The following is a 21,200-nucleotide window of genomic DNA, read 5'->3' as shown; positions in this document are numbered from 1 at the left end:
TTAGGCTTTTCTAATACTGCAGAAAGTGAAGAGGAACTAAAAAGCCTCTTGATGAAAGTAAAAGAGGAGAGTGAAAAAGCTGGCTTAAAGCTCAACATTCAGAAAACTAAGATCATGGCATCTAGTCCCATCACTTCATGCGAAATAGATGGGGAAATAGTGGAAACAGTGTCAGACTTTATTTTTTGGGCTCCAAAATCACTGCAGACGGTGACTGCAGCCATGAAATTAAAAGATGCTTACTCCTTGGAAGGAAAGTTATGACCAACCTAGACAGCGTATTCAAAAGCAGAGACATTACTTTGCCAACAAAGATCCGTCTAGTCAAGGCTATGTTTTTTCCAGTGGTCATGTATGGATGTGAGAGTTCGACTGTGAAGAAAGCTGAGTGCTGAAGAATTGATGCTTTTGAACTGTGGTGTTGGAGAAGACTCTTGAGAATCCCTTGGGCTGCAAGGAGATCGAACCAGTCCATCCTAAAGGAGATCAGTCCTGGGTGTTCATTGGAAGGAATGATGCTAAAGCTGAAACTTCAATACTTAGGCCACCTCATGCGAAGAGTTGACTCATTGGAAAAGACCCTGATGTTGGGAGGGGTTAGGGGCAGGAGAAGAAGGGCAAGACAGAGGATGAGATGGTTGGATGGCATCACCGCCTCGATGGACATGACTTTGTGTAAACTACAGGAGTTGGTGATGGAGAGTGAGGCCTGGCATGCTGTGATTCATGGGGTCACAAAGAGCCGGACATGACTGAGGAACTGAACTGAACTGAACTGAATACGCAGCTATTTTCTTTCTTAGTATTTAGCAATAACATTATGTTGTGTTGGCTGAGTAATTCTTGTGACTACAGACTAGACAAAGTTGTGGGAAAAAACAAGAATATTAAGATGGTTACGTTAGAGAAACAGTTTTCCATACTAGTACAGTGTGTGCTGGATGCTGACTTTGAGGCTCAGATCTTTGCGATGCCATCCTTGCACATGGAACTCAATAGGGCTTATTGTCTTTCAATCATACTAACTAGGGCTGGGGGCTCTTAGCAAGACTCTGAAATAGAAAGTGCCTTTTGTAGACAGGTAAAGAAGTCCAAGAAACCTGATGATGGAAAGGTGACTGGAGTTTTTGCCTCTTAAGGGAAAATAATCTACTTCAACCACTTTTCTTATAGTAGTATATGTTTAGGAAAAGCACACTATTTTCAAAAAACATTCAACAGACAGTGGTTTCCCAGTGTGAGCCTATATTTTTTATCCATTACACACTAATTCTTCTTTCTGTCTCTTCTAAAATGTGTGCAGATCTTGACCTAGCTGATGCTGAAAATTTGATGCATTTATCACTCTACCTCATCACTACTGCAATTCTTTCTTCTTTTTCTTGTTTAGTGTCATTTTGTTTTGGAAAAAGAGGTTAGATCTACAACCTTGGGAATGAAAGGCATCTCTTTTGAAAAACAGAGTAAATATTGTATAGATAGAATATTTGTGCAACTGCAAGCAAGGAGCTGTGTCTGTTCCTGCGGGCTACTTAGCATGCGATTCCTGTCACTGCCTGCTAACATTTTTGAAAACAAAGATGAGTGGCCAAGAAAATAACTAAAGACCTTGTGGCTAAATGGGAAAATTGCTTAATAGAAAAAGGAAAGTGTAATTAATTCATCTTTCTGGATAATGGAATCAGAGCACTGGAGCAGAGACATCCAGATTATCAGTATCTGACTTACAATGCTTTGGGTTGTTTTCAATAAAATTTTTCTGTCTGATTCACTTATATAATTTGAAACTAGAAAGATGATTCTATCTATAGCACGATTTTAGATCCTCTTGGAAGATACAGTGTATAAAACAGAACTCTGCCCTGAATAATAATGGTTAAATGGTTAAATTATTGTGCAAGGAAGGTATGGATTTATTGGTACAGAAAATAAGCACTATAAAAATTCAGAGTCAGAAAAGTCAATATGGGGACAAGGGACAGGAAAACCTCATGCGACTAGATAGAACTTGACCTTAATCTTGAAAAATAAGAGGAATTTTTTGATAAGTGTGGAAGGGGAAAATGGTAGAAAGAAGTAATGAAGGTGTGACTAAGTAGAGGTTGGGATACAGAGTCTGTTCTCAGGTATAATAAGATCACCAACTCTTGAGGGAAGGAATAAAATCCAGCTATGGCAGCTCATTAGCTGAGGAAGTCAACCTTTACTTTGGGGAATGAATGGTGGTTATGTGGGAACTTTTGACAGAATTTCTCTTTCTGGCTCCTCTAAATTATGAAAGACCAAGTGATAATTTCTTTGATTACAACTTAAGTAAGAAAAAGATTTAAGAAGGTAAGCTCTTAAAAAATAGATTTGGAAGGAATGAGTTGGCTTTGATGGTTTTCCTGAGGCACTTTGAAGGTAGAATTCCTTGTGTCTTAGACTAGTCACATCTGGAAATATCTTCTGTGTAAGCTCAGGTGAGATGGTCTGGAAATCATTTTGAAAATAGAGATAGATAATAAAGATCCTGTTGCTACGCCAAACAGTCTTCCAGATGCCTTATATACGTTAGGTCGTTACAGCAGCTTTATGAGGTAGGCTTTACTATGCTCATCTTAGAGATGAAAAATTTCACCTTCTAGGAACTTATTTGGCTTGTTTGACTTCCCACAAATACAGGATGGTAAAGTTGGGACTGAACATCAAGAACCTCTGCCTTTGCATTCAGGCTCTTTCCACTAACCTGTACTACTTTGTAACATGTGAGTAAAAAGTACCAAACAACAATGGCAGTGATCTAGAAACTTACACATTTTTTTCTAAAGGATAATCATCACACATGTGAAATTAAATCAGAAACAGGTATGAGATAGGACATAATTTAGTGCTCTTCTACAAGTCGCTGTTAGAGTTAGAGTTTGTGCTTCTTTTCTCATTCATCCCATCAATAAAGACTACTATAATCCCAGCTCTCCATGTTTGTATAGTTTACAGGGTACTTTAATAAATGTTTTAAAATAATCTTCACAAAAACTCATTAATAGCAGGCAGGGCATTATTTCCAATTTTTGGAAAGAAAAATTGAGATTCAAAAGGTGCTAAATGGTAGCACTAATAGCTGAATTCAATTTTTGTTTCTAAAGCTAATAATTCACTTAGTTCTAGTGACTCAAATGCCAGCACTGTATCTCCCATTGTTGGCTTTCAGAAAGATGAGTACATGTGATCTGTTCTCCTTGCTTTGCATCTGCTCATTACAGCTATTACAGCTTGAAATACTTTTCTAAACTTATTCAAAATACTTCTCTACTTATAATCATTTTCTTTATCATTTTCTAATCCAGAGTATTTCATATATCCTAGTTAGCTATTATTAGAATGCTTCTCAGGCTATAATTCTAATTTCATCTAATTTTTCAGTTACTACTTTTAAGATTTCTCCAAAAAACAAACAAACAAATAAACAAAAAACCAACAACAACAAAAAAACCCACAAAAAAACACCACCTCTTACTGCCAACAAGATAAAAGAGCATTAGTAGCCCAGAGTATTATGTATTAGAACTAGAAATCTGGTAGGAGCATCTGTATGTCCTTATTTCTTTTTGCTTAAGTACAGTCAAGGTTAATTATTCATTGAATAGTTCCATGTCATTGAAAGGGTAGAAAAACAATACAGGGAAAAATTCTGGTTTCTTAAATTACTATAATCTTTCCTTATGGATAATATGGATAATGGCCTCCTTTTAAGATTGAATGAGTTTGCATATTTGACTTGTAAGCTTGTCACAGACTTGGCCTCACGTTTAGCACTCAGAATCCTTCAAAGTCATTTGGAGCCTCCTACAAATTTTTTTCCACAGTTTTTGCACCCTGACAGCCCGAGCACACTGAGCTCTGCCAGGTAGAGCCCTGGGAGAAAGTCAAGGTCAAATCATCTGACACTTCCCACTTAACAAATAAACCACCACCACCAGTACACCAGAAAAATGAAAGTGAAAGTTGCTCGGTCATGTCCGACTCTTTGAGACCCCATGGACAGTCCATGGAATTCTCCAGGACACAATACTGGAGTGGGTAGCCTTTCCCTTCTCCAGTGGATCTTCCCAACCCAGTAATCAAACCCAGGTCTCCCACATTGCAGGCAGATTCTTTACCAGATGAGTCACAAGGGAAGCCCCCCATCCCCCAACTACAGAAAGCAGAATCATTGTAGTAAGGGGGTATAGAGCCTGTCTAAGAGGGAGAAAGAGAAGTAGCTTGCATTTCATATTCACTCCAGTGTAATTGGAGGCTGGGCCTGCAGGGCCCCCCTGTTGCTGTATTCTTCACTGTTAATCTGTTGTCAGAGGAAAAGCCTTCTGAAGCCTGATCACCACATAAGCAGGGAAAGCCTAAGGTATCCTCAGAGATATTACAAATGAAAGAAAAATAGAAAATGCAATGAAATCATTCTTGACATTAATGGTATTTAACTGTGTTTACCAGTCTTAACCAGAGAAAGCAATGGCATCCCACTCCAGTACTTTTGCCTGGAAAATCCCAATGGACAGAGGAACCTGGTAGGCTGCAGTCCATGGGGTCGCTAGAGTCGGACACAACTGAGCGACTTCACTTTCACCAGTCTTAAACAGTTTGCACACACGGATATTAAAATAAAGAGAAATTTCTTTAATGAGGAAACTGCATTCTAACTTTGAGATTAAATTATTTAATTAAATTAATTAAATAATTAAAAACACATGTAGAAGAGCAAAATTTGTCATCCTAAAATGTGTCTCTTTGGCATAAGGACTTTTTTTAGGCTAGTTATTTTTAAGAAAGAAAAGACCCAGGAGGTTTTTCATATTACCTCCCCTTACCTGCCTAAAAGAGTTTAGATAGAGGCCCTGTTTCTGGAAGGAAGCTATCAGATAGATAACTGTAAAATGAACTAGATGCGGTGGGGAGGGAAGAAGCTAGCAAAGTCTGTTAAAATTTCTCTCCATCCCATTGTCTCTGTAGGACCCAGCAAACATTTATTTACCAAACATTTGTTTTCCATCTCCATGTGCTTTGCTTCCTCCCCTTTCAAGTCTCAAACCAGGATCCCCAACTTTCTCTTTTGTCTTTAGCTGAAGATGATATTTAAGGTGAGGGCTTCAGCCATTTTGGTGAGGTACTCAGTTTTCCTAGGTTTCCCCATGTATACACACTATTATACTTTGTTTCACTTTTCTCCTGTTAATTTGTCTCATGTCAATTTAATTCTTAGACCAGTCAGAAGAACCAAGAAGGGTAGAGGAAAATTTCTTCCTCCCCAAACAAGGTAGCTAATAGAAAGATTCCTGTGGTTCTGTGATATCACAGAGCTCCATGCAATTGGAAAGGAAAAAATGCAAACACAGAAACATGTAGCTGAAGAAAACACATGAGTAATAAACATTAAAGAAATCAATAGGAAAAATCATCTCCCCTAAGTAAGTCAAGGAAGCTCTGCTGCTGCTAAGTCCCTTCAGTTGTGTCTGACTCTGTGCGACCCAGCTCTGCCATCCCTGGGATTCTCCAGGCAAGAACACTGGAGTGGGTTGCCATTTCCTTCTCCAATGCATAAAAGTGAAAAGTGAAAGTGAAGTCGCTCAGTCGTGTCTGACTCTTAGTGACCCAATGGACTACAGCCTACCAGGCTCCTCCATCCATGAGATTTTCCAGGCAAGAGTACTGGAGTGGGTTGCCATTGCCTTCTCCACAAGGAAGCTCTATTGTATAGTAAATGTTGTAATATCTCCTCTCAGGGCAATATACAGAGGCAAAGACGAGCATTTTTAAGACAAGAGGAAACTACACAAGGATTTAAAATAAAAATTAATAATATAGCTGACAAAGACCTATGGAAAGTATTTATGTATTCCATGGGGAAATAAAATCAATGAAAAATGAACATATTGCATTTATGCACAACATATATTTTATGCTAACACTAACACTAACAAGAGGAGAAGGGGGAACAGAAGGTAAGATGTTTCAATGGCATTACTGACTCAGTGGACATGAGTGTGAGCAAGCTCTGGGAGATAGTGAAGGACATGGAAGCCTGGTGTGCTGCAGTCCAAGGAGTCGCAAAGCATCAGACATAACTTAGCAACTGAACAAGTCCTAACACAGTATTTTTGTTTTTCTAAGTGATTAAGGATCCACTATAGTCTGGGGGCAGGAGGAGGAGGGGACGACAGAGGATGAGATGGCTGGATGACATCACTGACTTGATGGACGTGAGTCTGAGTGAACTCCGGGAGTTGGTGATGGACAGGGAGGCCTGGCGTGCTGTGATTCATGGGGTTGCAAAGAGTTGGACATGACTGAGTGACTGAACCGAACCAAACTGATAGTCCATTAAGTTATTTGTGGGATGGTTATATAGAATGACAACTCAATATTCTGCTACTTGCTACAAAACTTATGAAAGGCTTGGAGAATATACTTGGATAGGGGAGGAAAAATAGTTTTCCTCCTACCCTTCTAGATTCTGGACTGAGACATCCCTGTAATAAAAAGATTAACAGGAGGAAAAAAATAGAAGTTTATAACATGTCTATCTCCTGCTGATCCTGGGAAAGACTGAGGGCAAGAGGAGAAGGGGGTGACAGAGGATAAGATGGTTAGATGGCATCACTGACTCAGTTGGACACAAGTTTGAGCAAACTCCAGGAGATAGTAAAGGAAAGGGAAAGCTGGTGTGCTGCAGTTCACGGGATCACAAAGAGTCGGACATGACTTAGTGACTGAACAATAACATACTTCTTGTATACATGAAAAATCCCCAGGAAAACTGAGTAACTCCCTGAAATGGCCCAAGCCATAACTTTAAATATGAGCTCTAGCTAAAGACAAAAGATGGTGCTGAGGGGCTGGAGAGTCAGTTATGGGAGTTTATCAAGAAAAGTACAATAAACAAGAGTATGACTATTATACAGATTTAGGTCATTTCCTTCTCCACTGATAAGAGTTTCTAGAGATTTGGTCATCTTTCTTTTCCTGGTCAAACCAGTCAATCTTAAAGGAAATCAACCCTGAATATTCATTGGAAGGACTGATGTTAAAGCTCCAATACTTTGGCCGCCTGATGCCAACAGCTGACTCATTGGAGAAGACCCTGATGCTGGGAAAGACTGAAGACAGGAGGAGAAGAGGGTGACAGAGGATGAGATGGTTGGATGGCATCACCAATTCAATGGACATGAACTTCGGCAAACTCTAGGAGATGGTGAAGGACAGGAAACCTGGCATGCTGCAATCCATGGGTTTGCAAAGGGTTGGACATGACTTGGTGACTGAACAATGACTCTTCCTGGTGCAGAGAGGAAGACACCCTTACAAGTGGACATTTCCCTTATAAATGTAAATGTTTCTTACTAAACAGTAACTTTGACTCAGTTTTCAGACCTTCTCCTGTGTCTGCTGTTTCTTAAAAATAATCAGCCTAAAATAATCCTTATGCTAAAGAGATATATTTTAGGGCGGCAAATTATGCTCCACTTCACTTGTTTGCTACAAGAAAAGAACAACAAATGCACCTGGCAGGTTTTGTGAATATATTTTTTCTTCTGTGAATATATTTTTCCTTTAAGTTGGCTTAAACATGTGTTTTTAAAAGAATGGGGGTCAGACCTAGCTGATACTCAGCTGTAAGTTGAATAGGTTATTGACAGCTAACATTCATTACATCAGTCAATATCCAGACAGAATCAGTTAAATATTTAGATTATTACCCTGAGATTGGGTATCTAGTGGACTTAGACCTTTTTCATTGGAAATAATATAAATTATTGCAACATGTTTTGGTCCCCAAATCAGAAGAGAAGTACATTCTGTTTTTACAATGTATATTGTTCATTTCAGATAGAAAAAAATAAGAGGTATTTACTAAGAGTTCTGTGTACTTAAAGAAAGAAAAAGTTAAATATTTGTTTCTTGATGCTGAATGAGAATATGAATATCATTGTGAATTTTTTATTGCTTAGTATCACTAAGCCAATACATATTATTCTTAGTCTTAGAATAACTATACTGTCTTGTAAACTAATGTTTATAACATCATTTTGATTTTTAAAATTGAAATTATGTATATTTCTTCTTGGACTGCAAGGAGATCCAACCAGTCCATTCTGAAGGAGATCAGCCCTGGAATTTCTTTGGAAGGAATGATGCTAAAGCTGAAACTCCAGTACTTTGGCCACTTCATGCAAAGAGTTGGCTCATTGGAAAAGACTCTGATGCTGGGAAGGATTGAGGGCAGGAGGAGAAGGGGTCGACAGAGAATGAGATGGCTGGATGGCATCACTGACTTGATGGACGTGAGTCTGGGTGAACTCTGGGAGTTGGTGATGGACAGGGAGGCCTGGCGTGCTGCGATTCATGGGGTTGCAAAGAGTCGGACACGACTGAGCGACTGATCTGATCTGATCTGATATTTCTTCTTTCATTAAAAATTTTTCAGAAACAAACAAAAACCATACTAAATCTGTATGATGAAAAAGTATTCATCATTTACTTGTGCAGAAAATAAAAATTGTCGAAAATGATACCCTCTCAGAGATAATAATAGCAATAAGCTGGTAGCATTAAAATACTGAATATTAGACATGAGCTTTGAGTTATTTCTCTAGGAGTAATGACAGTTCTTTGCTTACTATTTACTATGGATTCATTGAGTATCAGATGTTGTCATAGGCAATGAGATTCCAGATATAAAATCTAGAGTTTTTCCTGGTTTTATGGACTTGCAACTGAATTGCTTTGACATTTAAGGGTATATCCCTGTTTTTTCATTATATGAACATAGCTATATGCACCCAGCTGACCAGGGACCAAAGTGTGTTCCATAACTGTGCAACTGGACAATATTAATAATAATAACCAAATATTTCTTGAATGCTTACTATGTGCCAAGTTTCCTTGGTACTCAGATGGTGAAAGAATCTGCCTGCAATGGGGAGACCTGGGTTCTATCCCTGCTTTGGGAAAATCCCCTGGAGAAGAAAACAACAACTCTCTCCAGTATTATTGTCTGGAGAATTCCATGGACAAAGGAACCTGGCAGCCTGCAGTCCATGGGGTCTCAAAGATCGGACATGATTTGTGACTAACATTATCTGCCAGAATTATTTTATTGAATATTACTGAATATTCACAGAATGCCCATGAAAATGTTCTACTGTTGTCTACTATTGTTACAGATGAGGACAAAGGGAAAGCCCAAGATTGAAAAAGTGTAAATTGTTAATACTATAACTGTTGCAAAGAGTGTATTTTGACTTTGCTATATATTGATATAACTTCTGACCTAATAATCCAATCAATCAGGGACCTTTTAATGTTAGTATGTGTCATGTTTGAATATTGTTTCTACTCAAATAGGCTGCAGTCTCTTGAGGAATATTTCTGTTGAACTCTATCAAAAGATTAATTCCAGTCTTGGGTGAACAAGGAATCCATGTGCTTATTGATACAATTACAGGGCTCAATTCTTGGTGGTTAGGTTATGGTCCTCTGGCTCTCGATGAACTGATTCTGAATCAGAGCTAGGCCTGGCTCTGAAGGTCTCCTGTCCCCATGAAGGTTTCCCAGAGTGCACCAGGCTTTGCCTTTGGAGGGGCTGCTCTCACCCTAAGAAGCTGTGCTGATCTTTAATTGTTGCAGTACCCTTTGGTTCCTGCTCTCTGTGAATCTTTCCTACAATCTAAACCTTCTATTTTCCTGGACATTTCTGCTCTACCCTCATTAATTTATTTTCCTTCCTTCAGTTCAGTCACTCAGTCATGTCCGACTCTTTGTGACCCCATGATTCACAGCACGCCAGGCCTCCCTGTCCATCACCAACTCCTGGAGTTGACTCAAACTCATGTCCAGCGAGAAGGTGATGCCATCCAGCCATCTCATCCTCTGTCGTCCACTTCTCTTCCTGCCCCAATCCCTCCCAGCATTAGGGTCTTTTCCAATGAGTCAACTCTTCGCATGAGGTGGCCAAAGTATTGGAGTTTCAGCTTTAGCATCAGTCTTTCCAATGAACACCCAGGACTGATCTCCTTTAGAATGGACTGGTTGGATCTCCTTGCAGTCCAAGGACTCACAAGAGTCTTCTCCAACACCACAGTTCAAAAGCATCACTTCTTCGGTGCTCAGCCTTCTTCATAGTCCAACTCTCACATCCATACATGACCACTGGAAAAACCATAGCCTTGACTAGATGGACATTTGTTGGCAAAGTAATGTCTCTGTTTTTGAATATGCTGTCTAGGTTAGTCATAACTTTCCTTCCAAGGAGTAACCGTCTTTTAATTTCATGGCTGCGATCACCATCTGCAGTGATTTTGGAGCCTCCCAAAAATAAAGTCTGACACTGTTTCCACTGTTTCCCCATCTATTTCCCATGAAGTGATGGGACCAGATGCCATGAGCTTAGTTTTCTGAATGTTGAACTTTAAGCTAACTTTTTCACTCTCCTCTTTCACTTTCATCAAGAGGCTTTTTAGTTCCTCTTCACTTTCTGCTATCAGGGTGGTGTCATCTGCATATCTGAGGTTATTGATATTTCTCCTGGCAATCTTGCTTCCAACTTGTGCTTCTTCCAGCCCAGCGTTTCTCATGATGTATTCTGCATAGAAGTTAAATAAGCAGGGTGACAGTAGACAGCCTTGACGTACTCCTTTTCCTATTTGGAACCAGTCTGTTGTTCCATGTCCAGTTCTAACTGTTGCTTCCTGAACTACATATAGGTTTCTCAAGAGGGAGGTCAGGTGGTCTGGTATTCCCATCTCTTTCAGAATTTTCCACAGTTTATTGTGATCCACACAGTCAAAGGCTTTGGCATAGTCAATGAAGCAGAAATAGATGTTTTTCTGGAACTCTCTTGCTTTTTTATTGATCCAGCAGATGTTGGCAATTTGATCTCTGGTTCCTCTGCCTTTTCTAAAACCAGCTTGAACATCTGGAAATTCACGGTTCACGCATTGCTGAAGCCTGGCTTGGTGAATTTTGAGCATTACTTTACTAGCGTGTGAGATGAATGCAATTGTGTGGTAGTTTGAATATTCTTTGGCATTTCCTTTCTTTGGAATTGAAATGAAAACTGATCTTTTCCAGTCCTGTGGCCACTGTTGAAGTTTTTTTTTTTTAATTTAATTTTATTTTTTAACTTTATAATATTGTATTAGTTTTGCCATACATCAACATGAGTCTGCCACAGATATACACGTGCTCTGTTTTCCAAATATGCTGACATATTGAGTGCAGCACTTTCACAGCATCATCTTTCAGGATTTGAAATAGCTCAACTGGAATTCCATCCTAGATATTGCTTTTTCTTCTGAAGCTCTGTCCTCCTGGAAGGATTTATATGAGATATTTGCTTTTATTCCAGAGATTCTCAAATACTTACACTAACACATCCCTTTTCATTTCTTACTGACTCTTTAGGTATTTTTTGTACTCACCCACAACTTGGAGACTATTGGGCCATCTTCCCTTTCAGCTAGTTTTTCTAAGATTCAGTTTCCATGTATAGCAGTATCCTCTTGCATTGGAGGAATATTGCCTATTTTGAGCTCAGAATAGAATCTTTGATTCTATTTCATTTCCTGCAGCTCCTGCCACACAGTTGCTCTTTCTTCTTGGCCCTGCTCTTGGAGAGAGGTGGTAAGAGGGGAAAGGGGCTAAGAGGAGATAGGGGAATGATTTGGCATATACATCCATATTCTAGGGGTGTGGATTAAGAGTGGCTTTACTGAAATTCTGCCACGGCCTGGCTGTGTGCCTTGGGTGAGTTATCTGAACTCTGTGCTTCAGTTTCCTTATTTCTAAAATGGGGATAATTATAAACTCATTTTGTAGGGCTACAGTAAGAGTTAAATGAGTTAGTACCTGAGCCTGGCGGGCTACAGTCCATGCAGTCGCAAAGAGTCAGACTCAACTGAGCGACTAATGTATGCTAATGCTCCATAATCTAGAGTTTCTAGTAATCTGGGATTCCTCATCACCAAGTTTGTTAACATCATCCATGTTTCTCTTTGCTTCATCATCATTCCTTAATTTCATCTAAAGTCAATTCCTTTGCGTTTATTTTTTTGTAATGTAATTTCTGTTCTTGTTTAACAAATGCAGTTTCTTCTCTTACTTCTCTGAGGCTAAAAATATAACTTTCCCTCTATCATTCTCATTTCTCTACATATTGCTTTTGTTTGATTTGTTCTTTACTTATTGCACGCAAATCTTTCTTCTGATAGTTTGAACCTGGTGAAAGTAGGTTGTTGAATCAGATTTTTTTTTAATTATTATTTAATTTATTTATTTATTTTGCTTTACAATATTGTATTGGTTTTGCCATACATCAACATGCATCCGCCATGGGTGTACATGTGTTTCCCATCCTGAACCCCCTCCCACCTCCCTCCCCATACCATCCCTCTGGGTCATTCCAGTGCACCAGCCCCAAGCTTCCTGTATCCTGCATCGAACCTGGACTGGCGATTCATTTCTTATATGATATTATACATGTTTTAATGCCATTTTCCCAAATCATCCCACCCTCCCTCTCCCACAGAGTCCAAAAGACTGTTCTATACATTTGTGTCTCTTTTGCTGGTTGACTCAGATTTAAGAGCGAGCACTGTGAAAACACTTTGGGTATGTATGTTTGTGAGTTTATCCACTCAGAGCTTTGCTGTAGGATGATTCGTCAGGTCTGTTTCTTTAAGGAGCTTCTGATGTCAGTAATTTTAGGTTACTCCCCTAGAACTGGTCAGATTTCCTACAGAAAGACCTTTCAATTTCTTGTCTGGAGAGAATAGAATTAACTGCCTTCCCTGAATGCAGAGTCAAGAAATGGAGTTGAATTTGGCCTCAGTATTCAATATGTGTGTGTTCTCATCTCTCTGTTGCTGGTACTTCATCCCTACATTCATCCTATTTCCAAACCTCAAGATCCTTTCAGCAGTCCCCACCCATTTTTGGCACCAGGGACTGATTTTGTGGAAGACAATTTTTCCACGCATCAGGGAGGAGGGGTTGATTTCAGGATGATTCAAGACCATTACATTTATTGTGTACTTTATCTCTATTATTATTATATCAGCCCCACCACAGGTCATCAGGCATTAGATCCTGAAAGTTGGGGGACCCTGGCCCCTCTGCAAAAAGTAAACCTTAGTCTTATAACAAGATAGCAGAAAGGATGTTTTGTAGAGGAGAACTAACTACATCTTGAAGAGTATATTTTCAGACCCATCTTCATTCCATTTTCCAAATATACCTTTTGCCCTCAATTCTTTGTGGTGAATCAGCAATTTACATCAGGTTATATCTCTGCTTTTTTTCTGACTGCTAAGTCAGTTTAAGGTTCTGTTTTTCAGTTTCCAAAATTTTATAGCTCATCTTTTTTCCTATTTTGTTGGCTTTTGTTGTGGGCTTATGATGTTTGAAACATCTTTAATGTTGTTTTAATGAAGTTATTGAAGAAAGCAAAAGTAAAATTATGCATTCAAGCCACTGCCAGTAACCAACAGGACTTAAAATCAGTGTTTTGATATTTATCAAAGAATATGAAAAATATATATACATTTCCAGGTTCTGCATTTTTTTTTTTTTTTGCCTTCTTGAGGACAAGCATTCTATATCTTTAAAACACTTATTATTCTAACTTCTATATCATAAGTGTCATAGAAACTGAGCATTCTCATATGTTCCAAGTCCCTCTGCAAGCAAATTGTCTGTTTTCTTACAGGAGAGATATTATCCCTTACTATACTAGCAATATAGTACATAGAAAAGTTCTCATCATAGGCCTTTTATCTTCTGAAAAACTACCACTTTATATCAAAACTGTAAAATAAATCCCTTGACACCTTTGTTTCTCCATACCATTAAGTTCAGAAACAGTAATCTCAGGTATTAATCACAACTAAGATTGAGTTTTAACTATGACAAATGAGTGTTACCGGTTTGAAAAATGTTGCTACCTCTTCCTTTCAACCAAAATTTCCTTTATTGGGTTTGTTTTCCTACTTATTTCAGAAAGGCTATTTTTAAAAAATCTCTGATTATCTGATTATTTTTAGTATATTTTAAATGTATCTATTGTTGCAAAGCAAATTACCCTAAAACCTAGTGGCTGAAAACAACAATTTATGTTGCTCACAACTTTGTGAGTCTAGGAATTCTGAAAGAGCTTGACTGAGTGTTTTGTCTCTGATTCAGATGACATCATCATGGTACCCCAGATGTAAGGGCTCTTTTCCAAAATCATGTCTTCACCCACATGTTTGGCACTGTAGTACTCTTTGGCCTCTCTCTCTCTACTGGGCATCTGTCTTCTGTGTCCTTTCTACTCATGAACCTTGGGCTCTCGCTGCATGGCAGTCTCATGTTAGTCAGACTTCCTACAAAGCAGTTGACTTCCTCCAGAGCAAATGCTTCATAAATGAGACAGGAAGTGTTTCACAAGACAGGAAGTAGAAAAGTAGAAGCTGACCTCAGCCTGGAAGCTAGGATAGTGTAACTTGTGTTAATTCCATTGATCAGAGCAGTCACAGATCTTACCTGTACTTAGAGGGAGGTGACCTAGAGACCATCTCTCATTGGAGGAATGACAGAGAATGTGCAGCCATATCTAATTTACTAATCAGTCTCTCTCTCTCTCACACACACACACCCTAATATATATACATATTACCTATAAAAAAGATTTGAAAAGATTGAGCAAATTTCAGAACCATGAAATAAAGCAATACGTGGCATAATCCTCTGCAAAATGGATGACAAAGCCTTAAACACCTGCCTTATAGAGGAGAATCAGAGGTGCCCTCACCCTTTTTCATTACTCTTTTCTAATGATATCTTTTTGGCAGAAATGCTTCCCATGGCTGTGATTGATATCACTTCTGATCCCAGAACAGGAGAGAACAAGACTTCACTGAGTGAAATTTCTTAAGAGCCACCAATCTACCTATAATACAGTGAGTGCTGAGATTGTTACTTCATTCCCCAGAGAGTGTGGCTGTGTTTAGCCATAATTTCCCCCTTTCCATTAAGATAGAAGAGGAAGAATATAAGGTATCTCTGCCAAGGAAATGTCATGTTTTAATGTAGCAGCAGAAACTGTGATGGCAGTTCCTTAATACCAGGAAAATAATAACCGCACAGAAGAGACATGATCTGAGCTGATTCTAGCTGTTTGCCCTCCTACAGATAATTATATTTTCTATGTGGTTCATTTATAAAATAGATGCAGTAGTTTTATTTCTAGGGAGTTGTTATGAGACTAAAATAAGAGCACGCATATAGAGTTACATACTCTGGAAAAGAATAAGATTTTTTTTTACTATTATTATTAACATTATTATCAGGGAACAATATGAAGATTAGTTGTATAGCCAGTTACAGAGCATCCCTTTAGCATCCCTTATATCTAACTTATTAGTATTTACTATCAAAATATATTGGGTTATATATATAACACAGCTATACAGAATCCTTGAATCAGTGCCAGCTACAAGTACATTCAAATAATAATTACCATAAGAAACATTTAAGATCATTTCAGAATTTGTCATAGGATGGACACTATAGGTTGTCAGAACCATCCATCTGATTTCTTTTCATGTAGAAATCTACTGAGGCTTCATCCTAAAACCACGAGATTCATCTGTACCAAACTGCAATAAACTCAAGCTTTGCCTGGAAGATGTGATGCAGGAAGTCTGTCCCTTTTCTTACTTCCATCTGGATGACCAGCTCATTAGGACATGGTTCTGTCAATATCACTCTCATCATCATCACCATTGTCGTTTCACATATTCTAATCACACATTGGTTTCAGAGAATGCAAAAAGAAAAAAAAAAGTGACTTCAGCCTGCATCCTTGACCTCAGTCATCTACCATTGTGAGAGTGACCTGTTGGTATTAGAGGGAACTAAATATAAGGATGTGGTTAGGGAAGTGTAAGCCATCACCATTGCTAGAAAGCACAATCAAGATAGCCAGTTCTCCCTACATCCCATGTGGCACAGTGGCATCACTTATGAATGGGTTCTTGGTATCTAGGAAGGTTTGCTCTCTCTCTCACCTGTGGCCTGGATCTTGTGGTCCTGAAATAGCACACTTACTAGAAATTATTTTCTCAAGAAGGGGCACCAACTTCAGAGACAGATCTGGATTCTAATCTTGATTCTATTACTTAATGGTTTTGTATCTTAGGGGAAGATAATTAACAACTATGATACTTGGATTATTCAACTGTAATATGTCTATATTATAAAAGTATTAAGAATTACAATGAGAAAATATATGTAAATTTCTAAATACCTGAACTTAATCTTCAACAGTAACTGATACATAACCTATTTTTCTTTTTTAAACTTGTTAACCTATGGATACTTCCACCCAGGTTCTTTTGAAGCAATTAAAAATCATATATGTTACATCATTGCATCTTGAAATGTATCAGTATATACCTTTTACACTAAGCAAATTCCTTAATAACATAACCTTTGTGAAATTATTAACAATAATTAGTATTATAATTGCTAATTCACGTCATCAAATTTTCAGCCCCATGTTCACATTTCCCCAATTGCCTTAGACTTATGGTTAGTTTTTACAGCCTTTGTTTGCATTGTAATCAAAATGATGTCCAATATTGGCTGATATAACTTTTAAGTGTCTTTAAAAATAAGGTTTCTGTTTCAAAATAATTTTAGATTTATAGAAAATCTGCACAGATATTAGAGAGGGTTCTCAAACGTCCTTTACTCAATTTTTGCTAATTTTAGCATCTTACAAAATCATAATACATCAAAACTAATAAATTCAAAATTAATACAATATTATAGACTAAACTACTGACTTACTCAAATTTTACCAGTTTTACCACTGATCTAGGATCTGTTCTAGGAGGTCACATTATGTTTAGGTTTTAGACTGTTTTAAACTTTAGTTTCCTCCTTCATCTTCTTTCTTTTTTTTCAGTATTTTTCTACAAGAAACCAGAAGATTTTTCTTGCAAAAACTCTCCAGTGTAAGTTGGGGTTGTAGGTTTGTGCTATTTTAAACAGGTTTCTGTGTACTTACATTTATCATAAATTGACACTATATCTAAAGGTTTGATCAAATTCAGATTAAATTATTTTTAATGTATTTAGTTAGTATTAGGTAAACTACTGAACAGACAGTATACTTCTGCAAGGAGATTCATAAGTCTGTTTTTTTTCTCTTTCTGATTCTGTCAGTAACTGATGATCTTTGTTTAGGTCCATTAATCCATTCAAGAGTTAAAGAATGGTGGTATTCTAATTTTATCATTTTTCACTGTGTATCAGTTGAAATGTTTCTAAAAAGAGAATGTTCTCTGTAATTATAGTAGAGCTCATATAAAAACTTCCCTGGTGGCTCTTCCCTGGTGGACTTCCCTGGTGGCTCAGACACTAAAGCGTCTGCCTACAATGTGGGAGGCCCAGATTCAATCCCTGGGTCAGGAGGATCCCCTGGAGAAGGAAATGGCAACCCACTCCAATACTCTCAACCCACTGTACTCCACTCCAGTAATCCCGTGGATGGAGGATCCAGGTAGGCTACAGTCCATGGGGTCGCAAAGAGTTGGACATGACTGAGTGACTTCACTTTTACTTTCATATAGAAAAGCAGAATAAATATTTAATTTCCCTCCTATATTTGCTAATTTCAGTGTAGTAATTTCCAGGCATATTTCAGTGATTTTTATCTATAATATATTCTATTTTCATGGTTTCAATTCAATTCTTTATTATTTTTTATTGAAACATTATTGGTTAGAGCAATTTTGAGTTTACAGAAAAATTGTGCAGGAAGTACACAGAGTTCCCTTGTACACAGGAGTACAAATACTCCTTCCCCCACCAGAGTCTTTCATATTATTAACATCTTGCATTGATGTTGTACATTTGTTAAATTTTATGAAGCAATATTGATACATTATTATTACTGAAGTTTATATTATGGTTCACTTTTTATGATGTTCATTTCTATTGGTCTTGACAAATGTATAGCTTTATCAGATGAGTGGATAGCAAATATTTTCTCTCAGTCTGTGGATTATCTTTTCATTTTTTAGGAATGTCTGTCACAAAGCAGATGCTTTTAATTTTAATAAAGTTCAATTTATCAATTTTTCTATAATGAATTTTACTTTTGATGGTATATCTAAAAAGGCATTGCCAAATACAAGGTCACTCGGGCTTTCTCCTATGTTGTCTTCTAAACAGTTTGTAGTTTTATATTTTACAATTAGGTCTGTGATCCATTTTAAGTTGCCTTTTATGAAAGATATAAGGTCAGTATCTATATTCACTTTTCCGTGTATAGATATCTAGTTGTTCCAGAACCCTTTGTTGAAAAGATTATACTTTCTCTATCAAATTTCTTCAGCTCTATTGTCAGATGCATTGACTATATTTGTGTGGATCTATTTCTGGCCCCTCTATTGGCTTCCATTGATTTATTTCTGTATTCTTTTCCCAATACCACATCTCTTGATCACTGCAGCTTTATAGTAAGTAAGTATTGAAATCAGATAGTACCAATGCTCTAACCTTCTTCATTATTGTGTTGTCTCTTCTGGGTTTTATCCAGATAAACTTTAAATCAGTTTGTTGATATCCATAAAATAATTTGCTAGGATATAAACAGGGATTGGGATTTTGTTACATCTACATTAAGTTGAGAAAAACTAACACATTAATAATATTGTGTGTTTCTATCCAAAAATATAAAGTATCTGTTTATTTAGATGTTCTTTAATATCTTCAATCTGTTTTTTAACAATGTTCTTCATATAGATCTTATATATAGTTTTTTATGATTATCAAGATGGCAGAGTAGAAGGACGTGTGCTCATTTTCTCACGTGAGAACTCCAAAATTACAACTCACTGCTGAACAACCATTGAAAAGAGAATGTTGGATCTCACCTAAGAAAGACACCCCACATCCATAGGCAAAGGAGAAGCTCCAGCAAGATGGTAGGAGGGGAGAAATTGCATTTAGAATCAAACCCCATACTGGCCAGAGACACTTGGAGGGCATAAACAAAATCTCCTGTACACCAGAAGACCCCACAGAGGCTGAGGCAGACCTGCTTTTGAGTGTTTGAGTGTCTCCTGCACAGGTACTGGTCAGCAGTGGCCTGCCATGGTGCAGGGGTTCTGGGTGCAGCAGACATGGGTTTGGCATAAGCCTTCTGGGAGATATCACCATTAACCCCACCAGAGAGCCACCAGAACTTACAGGGCTCTGGAAACAGACTTTTGGAGGGCATAAACAAAACCTTGTGCACACCAGGACCCAGGAGAAAGGAGCAGTGACCCCACAAGAGACTGACTCAGACTTGCCTGTGAGTGTCCAGGAGTCTTTGGCAGAGGTGTGGATCAGTGGTAGCCTGCTGCAGGATTGGGCACTCTGAATGCTGCAGTGCATGCATGGGGCCTTTTGAAGGACCTCACCATTATCTTCAGTACCTCCACCATAGTTTGGTCTCAGGTCAAAGGACAGGGAAGGAACACAGTCCTGCTCATCAACAGAAAATTGGATTAAAAGTCTACTGAGTATGGCCCCACCCATCAGAACAAGACCCAGTTTCCCCCACAGTCCTTCTCTCAAATCAGGAAGCTTCTTATCCTTATCTGTCAAAGGACAGACAGAATGAAAACCACAATCACAGAAAACTAATCAAACTGATCACATGGACCACAGCCTTGTCTAACTTAATGAAACTATGAGCCATGCCCTGCAGGGCCACCCAAGATGACAGGTAATGGTGAAGAGTTCTGAAAAAGCATGGTTGACTGGAGAAGGGAATGGAAAACCACTTCAGTATTCTTGCCTTGAGAACACCATGAACAGTATGACAAAGCAAAAAGATAGGACACTGAAAGATGAACTACCCTGGTTGGTAGGTGCCCAATATGCTACTGGAGACCAATGGAGAAATAACTCCAGAAAGAATGAAGAGACAGAGCCAAAGATAAAACAACATCCAGTTGTGGATATGATTGGTGATGGAAGTAAAGTCTGATGCTATAAAGAGCAATATTGCATAGGAACCTGGAATGTTAGGCCCATGAATCAAGGCAAATTGGAAGTGGTCAAACAGGAGATGTCAAGAATGAACATCGACATTTTAAGAATCAGTGAACTAAAAACAAAACAAAACAAAACTGGAATGGGTGAATTTAACTCAGATGACCATTATATCTACTACTGTGGTCAAGAATCGCTTAGAAGAAATGAAGTAGCCCTCATAGTCAACAAGAGTCTGAAAAGCAGTACTTGGGTGCAATCTCAAAAATGACAGAATGACCTCTGTTCATTTCCAAGGCAAACCATTCAATATCATGGTAATCCAAGTATATGCCCCAACCAGTAATGCTAAAGAAGCTGAAGTTGAATCGTTCTTTGAAGACCTAGAAGACCTTCTAGGACAAACACCCCAAAAAGATGTCCTTTTCATTATAGGGGAGTGGAATGCAAAAGTAGGAAATCAAGAGATGACCTAAGGTATGACCTAAATCAAATCTCTTATGATTATACAGTGGAAGTGAGAAATAGATTTAAGGGCCTAGATCTGATAGATAGAGTGCCTGATGAACTATGGACGAAGGTTTGTGACATTGTAGAGGAGAGAGGGATCAAGATCATCCCCATGGAAAAGAAATGCAAAAAAGCAAAATGGCTGTCTGGGGAGGCCTTACAAATAGCTGTGAAAAGAAGAGAAGTGAAAAGCAAAGGAGAAAAGGAAAGATAGAAGCATCTGAATGCAGAGTTCCAAAGAATAGCAAGAAGAGATAAGAAAGCCTTCCTCAACAATCAATGCAAAGAAATAGAGGCAAACAGCAGAATGGGAAAGACTAGAGGTCTCTTCAAGAAAATTAGGGATACCAAGGGAACATTTCATGCAAAGATGGGCTCGATAAAGGACAGAAATGGAATGGACCTCACAGAAGCAGAAGATATTAAGAAGAGGTGGCAAGAATACACAGAAGAACTGTACAAAAAAGATCTTCACGACCAAGATAATCACGATGGTGTGATCACTCATCTAGAGGCAGACATCGTGGAATGTGAAGTCAAGTAGGCCTTAGAAAGCATCACTAAGAACAAAGCTAGTGGAGGTGATGGAATTCCAGTTGAGCTATTTCAAATTTGAAAGATGA

This window comes from Bos mutus, chromosome 11 (genome assembly GCF_027580195.1).
Source record: "Bos mutus isolate GX-2022 chromosome 11, NWIPB_WYAK_1.1, whole genome shotgun sequence".
NCBI classification, from domain to species: domain Eukaryota; kingdom Metazoa; phylum Chordata; class Mammalia; order Artiodactyla; family Bovidae; genus Bos; species Bos mutus.
This window is presented reverse-complemented; position numbering follows the sequence as displayed.